This window comes from Pristiophorus japonicus, chromosome 10, assembly GCF_044704955.1.
Source record: "Pristiophorus japonicus isolate sPriJap1 chromosome 10, sPriJap1.hap1, whole genome shotgun sequence".
Classification (NCBI taxonomy): Eukaryota; Metazoa; Chordata; class Chondrichthyes; family Pristiophoridae; genus Pristiophorus; species Pristiophorus japonicus.
Genome location: NC_091986.1, coordinates 173,187,354 through 173,200,212, shown reverse-complemented (window position 1 = coordinate 173,200,212; position 12,859 = coordinate 173,187,354). Strand labels below are relative to the sequence as shown.

General features: G+C 46.2%; 2 pseudogenes; both read left to right on the top strand.

The window, feature by feature from the left end:
* Nucleotides 1–3,418: 3,418 nt before the first annotated feature.
* Nucleotides 3,419–3,657, top strand: LOC139275387 (U2 spliceosomal RNA; annotated as a pseudogene).
* Nucleotides 3,658–3,828: 171 nt separating this feature from the next.
* Nucleotides 3,829–4,067, top strand: LOC139275376 (U2 spliceosomal RNA; annotated as a pseudogene).
* The last annotated feature ends 8,792 nt before the right edge of the window (nucleotides 4,068–12,859 follow it).

Sequence of the window (12,859 nt, the reverse complement as noted above, 5' to 3'; positions counted from 1 at the left end):
ATTGCAAAGGCAGAGTATACAATATTCTTCAATAAGACAGATAAGTGTACTTTTGTTCATAAGGGTAATTTAATTCTACGGACAGAAAAAAAACAGCAATTAAATTGTGGAAACATCACACAAAAAGTCAAAACAACTGCCTGAGTCAATTCAGAAAATAAACCACATAATAAATTTCGGGCCAATAACAGAAATCACACCTTTTGTCACAGAATGTGATTTGTATCGAATGAAACTACTGAGCCGATAAGTGGGAACTTCTGAAAATATTTGATGCACTGTATTAATCCATTTAATGTGACACAACGTTGTTGGAAATGCACAGCAGATCAAATTCAGGATCTAGGGCTGGAATCTTGCTGGTGTTCAGAGGGCAGGTTCAGAGGTCAGAGGCGGGTTCGCTGTCAAAATAGAAAAGATTGACAGCAGGTCCGCATCCCGCTCTCAACCCACCTCCGTGTTGGTTTCCCAGACCCAATACTAAGTGGCAGAGGTGTCAATTGAAATAGTTAAGAGGATGTTAAAAGGTACTTAAACAGCATTTTACATTTACTTACCCTTTTTCCAGCTTTTTGATGAGTTTCACGGCACTCAGGGAACACGTCAGGTAAATACGTTGAGTTTTCAGTGATTCTGCATTCCTCTGAATAGGTGACAGCTGCAAAAGTAGTATAAAAGCTACCATTTCACAGCTGTTCACTTTCCAATGTTAGAAGCTGGAGCCTTCAGGATTTGGAATATACTTTTCAGCTTTAGGCAGGTTGGAAGTGTTTTAAATAAATTCTATCCAGTGTCATCTACTTGGAGCAACCTCTCTCACCATTGACAGATCGCTTCTGTCAACTCAACTTCAGCTGCCCTCTGTTCCAGCAGCATCAGTGTCCTTTGTCCTCAGAATCAGCCCCAATACCAATATCACTAGGCACACCAGCATCACCAACAATAACAACAACCTTCTCTGCAATCATCTGATGCTACACAGGACACAGGGTATCAGCACATGATCACATTGCTGCCCGGGAGGCCAGGGATAGCCTCACCATGGCCAGATTTACTTCAGTTGTCGCTGTACACCCTGGCTGCCACATGATGTGCCAGGTTGGCACCACCCCACACCGGCACCAAAAAGCATCCTTACAATGCCCAAGCCATTCCTTTCACACTCATCACCATTGCGGGCAGTACCGTTATGTCTCACCAGTCACTGCAACTCACTAAGCCACTACCAAAGGAGAACACAAATCTGTCTGAGAAGGCAAAGTGTTGTCAAACATTGAAATGTTATTTTCAACACATTAACAGAAACCTCACATGAGCATTGGCTAAAACACCCAAGTGTCTACCCTTGTGTGTTGTTGGTTGGTTTTAGACAAGGATGAGGGTGAGTATGAGGGGTGGCTAATGAGATGGCGATGTAATAATGTAGATAGAGAGAGAGGGATGGGTGGAGGTGCAAGGTAAGTTGGTGTGAGTAAAGATGTGCAGGGGTAGAGTAGGGAAGGCAGAGTGTTGGGGATGTGATGAGTGGCACAGCAGGATGAGTTTGAGTGTGGTTTTGCAGTAACATTTCATTGTATCCAGTGCGCATCAACACCACTGCAGCCAGGTACTCCTGACAATATCCCTGCTTGTGCTCTCCTGTGTAATATGCAACCAGGCTGCGTTGGTGTCCTGGGGAGGTCTCTTCTGTTATATCTTGAATAAAGAGTCAGACTAGATGCTGCAAGCTCAAAGTAAGGTGTGACCGTAGTCCTTTACTACAGATCTCAGAGTCGCACTCCAGCCTGTGAGGCCTCCTTATACAGGTGCTCCCAAGGGATTGTGGGATCCTTTGAGACTCCAGGGGATAAGCCCTCTGGTGGTTAGACATGGTATTTACAGGTTTACATACATAACAACACTCTCCCCCCCCCCCAAAGTCATTAGTGTAACTATTTACAATGTGAGTCGATCTGGGGCCTTCCTTTCCCTGGTTGATCGTCTCGGTGCAAATGCTGGTTTTGTTGAATCGTTTGTTGGGCCCTCGCTGGGCTGCTGAGGGTGGTGAGTCCTGCTGGGCTATTGTAGGTGATGGGTTCTGTTTCATGGTCAACCGCTGGGTTGGTTGGCACTTGTGTGTGTGTGTTCGAGGGTCGAAAAAGGTAGAGTCTATTGTGGGTTGTTCTGGATAGTCCGTGAATCTGAGTTTGGTTTGGTCCAAGTATTTCCTGCAGGTGAGTCCATTTGAGAGTTTGACCACAAACACCCTACTCCCCTCTTTGGCCAAAACAGTACCAGGAATCCACTTGGAAGCTTGTCCATAGTTCAATACAAATACAGGATCATTAATCTCGATTTCGTGTGACACATTTGCGTGATCATGATATGTATTCTGTTGAAGCCGCCTGCTATCTACCTGTTCGTGTAAATCAGGGTGTACTAACGAGAGCCATGTCTTAAGTGCCCTTTTCATGAGCAGTTCAGCGGGAGGGACCCCGGTGAGCGAGTGGGGTCTTGTGCGGTAACTAAGCAGGACTCGGGATAAGCGAGTCTGCAGTGAGCCTTCAGTTACCCTTTTCAAGCTCTGCTTGATTGTATGATCTGCTCGTTCTGCCTGACCGTTGGACGCTGGTTTCAACGGAGCAGACGTGACATGTTTGACCCCACTGCGGGTCATGAATTCCTTGAATTCGGCACTGGTAAAACACGGCCCATTGTCACTTACAAGGATATCAGGCAGGCCGTGCGTGGCAAACATGGCACATAGGCGTTCAATGGTGGCAGCGGACGTGCTTGCCGACATTATCACACATTCAATCCATTTGGAGTACGCATCTACAACCACTAGAAACATTGTTCCCAAGAATGGGCCAGCATAGTCGACACATGGACCCTAGACCACGGTTTGGAGGGCCAGGACCATAAACTTAGTGGCACCTCCCTGAGTGCCTTGCTTAACTGTGAACATGTATTACATTTGTGCATGCAGGACTCTAAGTCTGCATCGATACCGGGCCACCACATGTGGGATCTGGCTATCGCTTTCATCATTACGATGCCTGGGTGGGGCTGTAGAGATCCTTAATGAAAGTGTCCCGGCCCTTTTTTGGGTACCACTACCCGATTACCCCATAGGAGGCAGTCTGCCCGTATAGACATTTCATCTTTGCGCCGCTGGTACGGCTTTATTTCTTCCTGCATCTCTAATTGGACCAACTCCCATGGAGCACACAGTTTTTTACTAAGGACAATAAGGGGTCCTGACTCGTCCAGGTTCTAATCTGTCGGGTGCTAACAGGTGATTGCTCACTCTTGAATGCTTCCATTACCATAACTAAATCTGCGGGCTGTGCCATCTCCACCTTGGTGGTGGACAATGGCAGCCTGCTGAGAGCATTGGCACAGTTTTTTGTGCTTGGCCTGTGGCAGATGGTGTAGTCTCGCTTCTCGGCCTTTTGGCTAAGATCATGCGTAACTGACCTGACAGGGGAGTAACCACCATAACCCCAAGGTGGTTCTCCCTGGATCAGGAAGGTATATGCTTGCTTTTTTGGAAATAGGAGGTGGGTGGGGTGGCTTGACCCATCCACCTCCACGGAGGTGTGTGGGGGACCTGACCCATCCACCTCCATGGCACGAACCTGGTATTGCAGTACTTCCAGGAACGGTGCAGTGGCTCTAGGCCTTTTGGCTAAGAGCATTGGCGCAGAGTGATCCTTGGCGTGTGCAAGGTGACCTCTGGCGTTTGTGATTTGACAAAGAATTGGAACGATTGGCTACGAATTTCAAAAAAAAAAAAAAAAAAATGTGATCGCAGGATTGGCTACGAATTTCAAAAAAAAAAACGTGATCGCTTCTCGGCCTTTTGGCTAAGATCATGCGTAACTGACCTGACAGGGGAGTAACCACCATAACCCCAAGGTGGTTCTCCCTGGATCAGGAAGGTATATGCTTGCTTTTTTGGAAATAGGAGGTGGGTGGGGTGGCTTGACCCATCCACTTCCACGGAGGTGTGTGGGGGGCCTGACCCATCCACCTCCATGGCACGAACCTGGTATTGCAGTACTTCCAGGAACGGTGCAGTGGCTCTAGGCCTTTTGGCTAAGAGCATTGGCGCAGAGTGATCCTTGATGTGTGCAAGGTGACCTCTGGCGTTTGTGATTTGACAAAGAATTGGAAAGATTGGCTACGAATTTAAAAAAAAAAAAAAAAAGGTGAGCGCCCATCTCTGGATGCGGGCCGATGCATTCGTATTTATCCCCTTACTTTCAGAAAAGAGGGATATAAGTGGCTTATGGTCGGTTTCCAATTCAAATTTGAGCCCGAACAGATATTGATGCATTTTCTTTACCCCTTAAACACATGCTAACGCTTCTTTTCGATCATGCTGTAGGCCCTCTCAGACTTAGACAGACTTCTGGATGCATGAGCAACCGGTTGCAATTTCCCAAATTCATTAGCTTGTTGCAATACATACCCGACCCCATATGATGATGCATCACATGCTAGTACCAAACGCTTACATGGATCATACAATGCAAGCAATTTGTTGAACATGACAGCTTTCTCAAAGGCATTTTCTTGGCTTTTACCCCATACCCATTCATCTCCTTTACGCAGTAAAGAGTGCAGGAGTTCTAACAATGTGCTAAGACCCGGTAAGAAGTTACCAAAATAGTTCAGAAGTCCTAGAAACGACCGCAGCTCCGTCATGTTCTGTAATCTCGGTGCGTACTTCATTGACTTCGAATTGGTGGGCCTGATGCCGTCCGCCGCAATTCTTCTCCCCAGGAACCACTTCGGGTGCCAGAAAAATGCACTTCGAGCATTTTAGCCTGAGCCCCACATGATTAAGCTGACTAAGAACCTCCTCCAGTTTCTGCAGGTGCTCGACGGTGTCCCAACCTGTATCCAAGATGTCGTATTGGAAGAGCACTGTGCTCTTCCAGGACAACATCTTTGTTGCAGGACCGTCTTCAGTAAGCTTTTCATATTCCTCTGGAATATCGCCGCGGCTGATCGAATCCCGAACAGGCATCTGTTGTAAATGAAGAGACCTTTGTGTGTGTTGATGCAGATGAGGCCTTTTGATGATTCCTCCAGCTCCTATATCATGTAGGCCGAGGTCAAGTCCAGCTTCATGAACGTTTTCCCTCCTGCCAGCATCGCAAATAGGTCGTCTGCCTTTGGTAGTGGGTATTGATCCTGCAGTGAGAAACAATTGTTAGTTACTTTGTAATCACCACAGATTCTGATGGTGCCGTCTCTCTTGAGGACTAGAACGATCAGTCTGGCCCACTCATTGAATTCAATCAGTGAAATGATGCCCTCTCATTGCAGCCTGTCCAGCTCGATCTCCACCCTCTCCCTCAGCATGTTAGGTACTGCTCTCTGCTTTTGATGGATGGGTCGCGCCCCCGGAATCAAATGGATCTGCACTTTTGCTCCTTGGAACTTCCCGATGCCTGGTTCGAACAGCGAGAGGAACTTGTTTAGGACCTGGGCACATGAGGTGTCGTCGACGGATGAAAGCGCTCGGACGTAATCCCAGTTCCAGCGTATCTTTCCCAGCCGGCTCCTGCCGAGCAGCGTGGGGCCATCGCCCGGTACCATCCAGAGTGGTAACTCGTGCACCGCTCCATCGTAGGAGACCTTTACAGTAGCACTGCCGATTACAGGAATCAGTTCCTTTGTGTACGTTCTCAGTTTAGTGTGAATGAGAGTCAGGACTGGCCTTGAGGCCTTGCTGCACCACAATTTATTGAAAGTCATTTTGCTCATTATGGACTGGCTTGCGCCTGTGTCAAGCTCTATGTATGCCAGGAGTCCATTTAATTCAACCTTCAGCATTATCGGGGGACACTTTGTGGTAAATGCGTGCACCCCGTATACCTCTGCCTCCTCGGTCTGAGGCTCTGGTTCGTCGTGATCCATCATGGATCTGCTGTCCTCTGCAACATGGTGGTTTGCAGGATTAGCAGGGTTTGCAACTCGCCTGCACATGCGTTGGAGGTGTCCCATTGATCCACAACCCTTGAAAACATATCCTTTGAAGTGGCATGAATGGAAACGATGATCACCCCTGCAGCGCCAACAAGGTGTTAGTGGCCTTGTATTCACCACCCTTGATGGTGGACTCAGTCATCTACGGACGTGCAGCTGCAGACGTGCAAGTCCTGCCATGTACATTTCGATTTGAAAACAACGTTACTTTGTTCACAGTACTTGCAGCAACACTAGTGTGCTGAGAAATTTGTTTGGTATTGTCACTGGTGGCGATAAACGCCTGGGCTATCGCTATGGCTTTACTCAAGATTGGGGTCTGTACAGTCAAAAGTTTGCGAAGTATTACTTTATGGCCAATGCCAAGTACAAAGAAGTCCCTGGACATGTGCTCCAAGTGCCCTTCAAATTCGCAATGTCCTGCAAGGCACCTTAGCTCGGCGACGTAGCTCGCCACTTCCTGGCCGTCAGACCTCTTGTGCGTGTAGAACGGATACCTCGCCATCAGAATGCTTTCCTTTGGGTTTAGATGCTCCCGGACCACTGTGCACAACTCATTGTATGACTTTTCAGTGGGTTTTGCTGGAGTGAGCAGGTTTTTCATGAGGCCATACGTTGGTGCCCCGCAAACGGTGAGGAGGATCACCCTTCGTTTGGCAGCATTCGCTTCTCCTTCCAGCTCGTTGGCCACGAAGTATTGGTCGAGTCGCTCCACAAAGGTTTCCCAATCATCTCCCTGCGAAAATTTCTCCAGTATGCCCACAGTTCTCTGCATTGTTGCGGTGGGGTTCGTCATCAGTATCTCGTCGGCAGTTGTTATATTTTGAATAAAGAATCAGACTAGATGCTGCAAGCTCAAAGTAAGCTATGACCATAGTCCTTCATTACATCTTCCACACACTGGAAGGGAAGAGAACCTCCCTGCATGCTGTGACTCCTTCCATAAGCATGTGGAGGGAATCATGGGACAGCCTGGCTGCAGCCATGCACCTTTGTGCAGTGCTTGCCAGTGTTTGCAGCAGCTCAATGCTGCAGAACACTGACAGCACAACTGTCAAAATAAATCTGGACATGGATCCTTTAAGGAAACCAGCTGATGATGCGTCATCAAATGACGTAATTACACCCACTTCCTTTGAATTGGCCAAGAACCTCACATGGCGGGCTTATCAAGACCAATCAAGGGCAAGTCGTGGGAGAAGCCGGCATGGAGACAGCAAAGGCGTCACAGCTTGCCACCTACCTCGGCCATACAGAGGCCGCCCTGGTGGGCGAAATTGCAGCCAGAAAACGGAAAGTAGATTAGAAAGAAAAGAAAGACTTGCATTTATATAACGCCCTTCATGACCATCGAACGTCTCAAAGTGCTTTACATACAATGAAGTACTATTTGGAATGTAGTTACTGTTGTAATGTAGGAAACACAGCAGCCAATTTGCACACAGCAACCTCCTACAAACAACAATGTGATAATAACCAGATAATCTGCTTTTATTCTGTTGATTGAGGGATAAATATTGGCCAAGACACCAGGGTTAACTCCCCTGCTCTTCTTTGAAATAGAGCCATGAGATCGTTTACATCCACCTGAGAGAGCAGACAGGACCTCGGTTTAATGTCTCATCCGAAAGACAGCACTTCTGACAGTGCAGTGCGCCCTCAGCACTGCAGTGTTAGCCTAGATTTTTGTGCTTACATTCTTGAAGTAGGATTTGAACCCACAACATTCTGACTCAGAGGCAAGAGTTCTATCCACTGAGCCACAGCTTACTCAGCTAAATTTAAGTTCTGATGAAAGGTCACAATTAAAAGATTGACTTCTCCTCATCCTGACGCTATATAACCGGTTGCACATTTTCATCATTTTATCGTAATGTTATTGTTATGTAAAATCTGAGAAATTGATATCACTATGGAGGAGCTTTAACTCCCTGGCGGTCGGTCGGTGGAATGGTAGGTAGACTTACCAGAAGGTTCTATGAGAGGCCAAGTTTATTTTAACAGCCGGGCCTTATCTAAATTCAGCCAACAAACTGCCCACCTGAGATAGGTGTCCAGTGGCAGCTCGCTGGGTTCTGGTCGGCATTATATCCAGTGACCCAGAGATGGCCTGATTGGGGTAGGTTGGAGGGAGGTAATTGGGAAGGTAGCAGCCATGAAGGGTGGGGAGCCTGGGGTGGCGATGACTCAAACTTTCTTTGTGGGGCCCAGAAGATGCAGTCCTGCTCTTATGACTAGTGTACATTTTACTTGCCACACATCAGTATCACATTTGCAAATTTCGATGCCATATTTGCACATGATTGACCCAAATCACATTTTCATAAAACAGCAGCAAATCACAATTGAACAGGAAGGGAATTTGCCAATCAGCACATAGCAAGAGAGAATGAAAACTACCAATCACGAGGTTCAGAAATGATAGGTGGAATTTTTACCCACTCAATTGGACGGGAATGGGCCGTACAAGTGTTAAAAATCACATGGATATATTTACCCTCCCATTGCCCCTCACTTCACACCTGGAGCCATTTTAACAGCATGCCCCTTCCAGGCAGCCGAGGCTTTTGCTAAAGGGGAACCAATGAAATTGCTCCAAAAAATTTGGCTGCTATCTTATTTTCTCGCTAAGATGAGAAATTGGTGCTGAAAATAAGACTTTTACACAATAACAGCAAAAAATTACAAAATCAACAAAAAATTGTTAACACCTATCTTTACAGCCTATTGGGGTGAGCTGGACAGAATTTCCAGGGTAGCCTGAGAAAGCCCCAGAACCCCTCCCTCCTCCCAAAGTTTGATTCAGATGTAACTGGAGTCCAATCAAATTTACAATTTGATGGGAACAGGAGCAGAGTAAACATCCAATGGATCTGGATTCCATCTCAAATTGAGGCCAAGTTCAATTGTACAGCAATTTTACACTGCAGCCCCCACCCCACCCCCTCATTAAAGGCACATCCCATCCTGAGAATTTTATTTGCTGCCAGAAATGGAGAAAAAGAACAGTGGAAGTAGTCAACCTCTACTTAGGCTTCAGGTGGCAGCCAGCCAGATTGAGAGGCTGGATAGCTGTCCGGCAGGATGGCCTGTGCTGGAAGGCCACAGCCGGGAGCGGACAGAAGGGAGGTTTGGTGGGGTGGGGGCCGGAGAGATTGCGAGGTGGATTGAAAAGATCATGGGTCGGGGGAACAGATCACGGTTGGGGGGTGTTTGAAGAGATCGTGGGTCAGGGAGATCGCGGGGGAAGAGATCGGAAATCGCGCGGGAAGATATTGCGGGGAATAGAACATGGGTCGGATGGAGATTGCAGGTAGAAGAGATCATGGATCGGGGAGCTTCTGATCATGGGACCAGGTTGGGGGAGGGTGGGGGGATTGGTTGGCAGAGCACGGGAGGAAGCAAGTTTGCTTCAGGGGCTGGGTGGGGTGTGGGGAAGCACTCCTGCTCTTCTTAGCCCATAAGCAGTGCTGGAAATCACTTACCTACCTGCAGGATTCAGGCGTTCTCACCTCCATTCAGCTGCCAGGTATCCCGAGCCCCGGGAAATCCATGCTGGAGGCATTAAATCTAAAAGCCTGTTAAAATTTGAGGCGCGCAGTCTTATTAACATATTTAAATGACTGACCTGCATCTCGCGAGCAACTTCGTCACCCATCCCCAACCCGCCGCTGTTAAAACCGGAAGTGGGCGTGTTTGAGGCTGGTTGTGGTCAGGTTTCAGATTTTTTAAATTTTAATTTCCCCCCCTCCTCCATCAAACCCTCTCCCACCCATCGTGGGGGCTTAAAGCTCCCCCCTCTACCCATGTAACTGTAGCAATGTTTTCTCAGTAGAAGATGTGAATTTGGGTAAATCACTAATAAACGACAGAATACTTTGTGAAATACCAAATGATTCTCTGAGGGAAGCTGCTGCCAGAGCAAATCTGACATTAAATATGACAGGTCACATTTGTAGGGCAGAAACCATAAAAGAGTAAGCCAAACTCTGTGCAGTGTAAATGAAACCAATCAGGTCATAGTCAAGAAAGAGATTAAGAAGAAATCGGATGAAATATCTGAAAAATGCAAGCTAAAGGGTTTTCAAAGCTACAGGAGAGGGAGAAAAAATAAAACTGTGCGAGGTGGCTAAAACCCAATAATTGGACAGTCCTTCTGAAAGCGTGCTGGAAAAAAATAACAGCTTTTGCAAGATGTTGCAAATCACAGATAAGGGTACGCTATGGAAGAAAAGACACAAGGATGTTTATATGGATGTAATACCTATGATTCAAGCAAATGAGAGTGACTGGAGGTTACCAATGGTAGTGAAACAGTCATATGATTTAAATTGGATACAGAAGCCCGAGTGAATGTCATATCTGAGCAAGTAAACAGGAAATTGCAGCAAAGCCACAATTTTGGGGGGGGGTTCATTCTCAGGATGTGGGCATCGCTGGCAAGGTCAGCATTTACTGCCCATCCCTAGTTGCTCAAGGTTCAATACAACTGAATGGCTTGCTAGGTGACTTCACAGGGCAATTCAGAGCCAACCACTTTGGTGTGGGACTGCAGTCACATATAGGCCAGATCGGCAGGTTTCCTTCCCTAAAGGACATTAGTAAATCAGTTGGGATTTGATGGCAATTACGACAGATTCATGCTTTTTATTTCTAGCTTATTAAAAAAAACTGAATTCAAATTCTCAAACTGCCACAGTAGGATCTGAATTCACATTCTCTGTACAAGTCCAGGCCTCTGGGTCACAAATCCAGTAACATAGCTACTGCACTGCCATACCCCATATATTTTGCAGCAGGTGAAGATAAAAGTCACGGAGTACTTGTGAGCAGACATACCAGTGAAAGGAACATTTGTTGCTGGTGTGACATATAAGAACACCAAATATCAGTTATCGTTTATAGTGGTGCCAAGAGATGTTCAGTCAAATTTAGGTCTGGGTGCTTGTGAGAAACCTGATCTAATGAAAAGGGTACTCATAGTAAAGGCTTAAAGTGACATAGGACACAGAACATTTATACAGATGTTAAAAGATCTATTTCAAGGATTGGTTTGTTTGGCAGAGGGTCACCAGATCAAGATTGATAAACATGTTACTCCAGTAAGATACCATGCAGAAAAGTACTATGTATAAGACAAATATGTATTCGGAGTCATTGAGCTATTAACTCTTCATAACATTACCACTTGTGAAAACAGTACACCTGACAAGATAATAGTCTCAGCTGCTGAATACGTGCCAAGTCAACAGTACAATAAGTGAGGGAATACCCAGAATTGTCAATTATCAAGGCAAATTCTTTAACAAATCATCCAGGAAAAGTATTACTTCTTCGAAAAGACTACTGAGTACAGCTAAAAATCACAAACAGAAAGAAACATTGGACACATTTAAAAATACTACTCATGCAGATCCAATTCTGGAGTACTACAATCCTCAGAGAACAATAAAAAATGAGCAATGCATCACAGGCAGGATTAGGGACCCTGCTGCTGTAAACATTTGATCACCATTGACTATCTATTGATAATGCATAATTTCCATTGACTGGTGCAGAGATAAAATAAAGACAGATCAAAAAGGAACTGTTAAGCATTTCTTGTGAAACGATCAGTTTGTGCACAATCATGGTGTTAATGTTGAAATGGATCATAAATTGCTGATAGCTCTATGAAATCATTGAATGATTGTCTTTTGCAAATACAAAGAATAACGATCAGGCTTCAGGGTATGACTCTAGGATGCCTTGTACAGTGGTCCAATTTATATATACCGCTACTGCACTATCAAGAACAATGGGCCAGAATGCAAATATCAAGGAAAATGCTGAAGCTTACACCGACATGTCATTATGACTATGCCAATATCTGACCAAAAGATGAAGTTAATCAGAACGGAGACAGATTAGAATGAAACATTTACTTGATCACAAGTAAAACAGGATTACTCACCACATATCCTTCTTCTTAGGCAGTGTTGTGTATGTATATGCCCTGTACACTCAATGTACAGTTACATAAGACCATTGAATGTATCTTCACACTGTATACAATATGCCTGAACCACAAGAGGGTGCAACTGGTGGAGACCTAGAGATCACTTGCACACCGCAGGTAACCAAGTATAAAAGGGAGCTCACCTTATTGTACCCTCATTCAGAAGCTGCAATAAATGGACTAAGGTCACAACAGTTCAAGTACAATACCTTACCTCGTGGAGTAATTACTAGAGTTCTTACAGGCACAATAACTGGCAACGAGAATACGAATTTCCAAGCGAAAAATGGCTAACCTTGGCAACTTTCAACAATTCGCTGATGGGGAAGATTGGGATGCCTTTGTGGAAAGGCTAGAACACTACTTCATCGCGAACGACCTGGCTGGAAACACACCAACCTCGCTAGCTGATAAGCGCAGAGCTATCCTGCTCAGCAGTTGGGGGCCCACCGTTCATGGCCTTGTTAGGGACTTGCTAGCCCCAGAGAAGACGAAAACCAAAACATTCGTGGAGCTCGTAACGTTGATACAGGAGCAGCTCAAGCCTAAAGAGAGCATCCTCACAGCCAGATACCGGTTCAACACACACCGGTGGCCCGAAGGCCAAGAAATCGCAAAATATGCTGCAGATCTGAGACGATTGGCTGCACCGTGTGATTTTGGCAACCACCTCACCGAAGCACTGCGGGACATCTTTGTTATTGGAATCGGCCACGAAGGCCTCCTCCACAGACTGCTCTCGGCAGACACCACGGTCACCCTGCAGAAGGCAATCAACATCAGCCAGGCGTTCATGGCCTCGGCCTGTGATTCCAGAAGGATGATGACTCAACCCAAGGACTCTAACCCGGCAAGTACTGTGAACCAATGGTGCCTTTC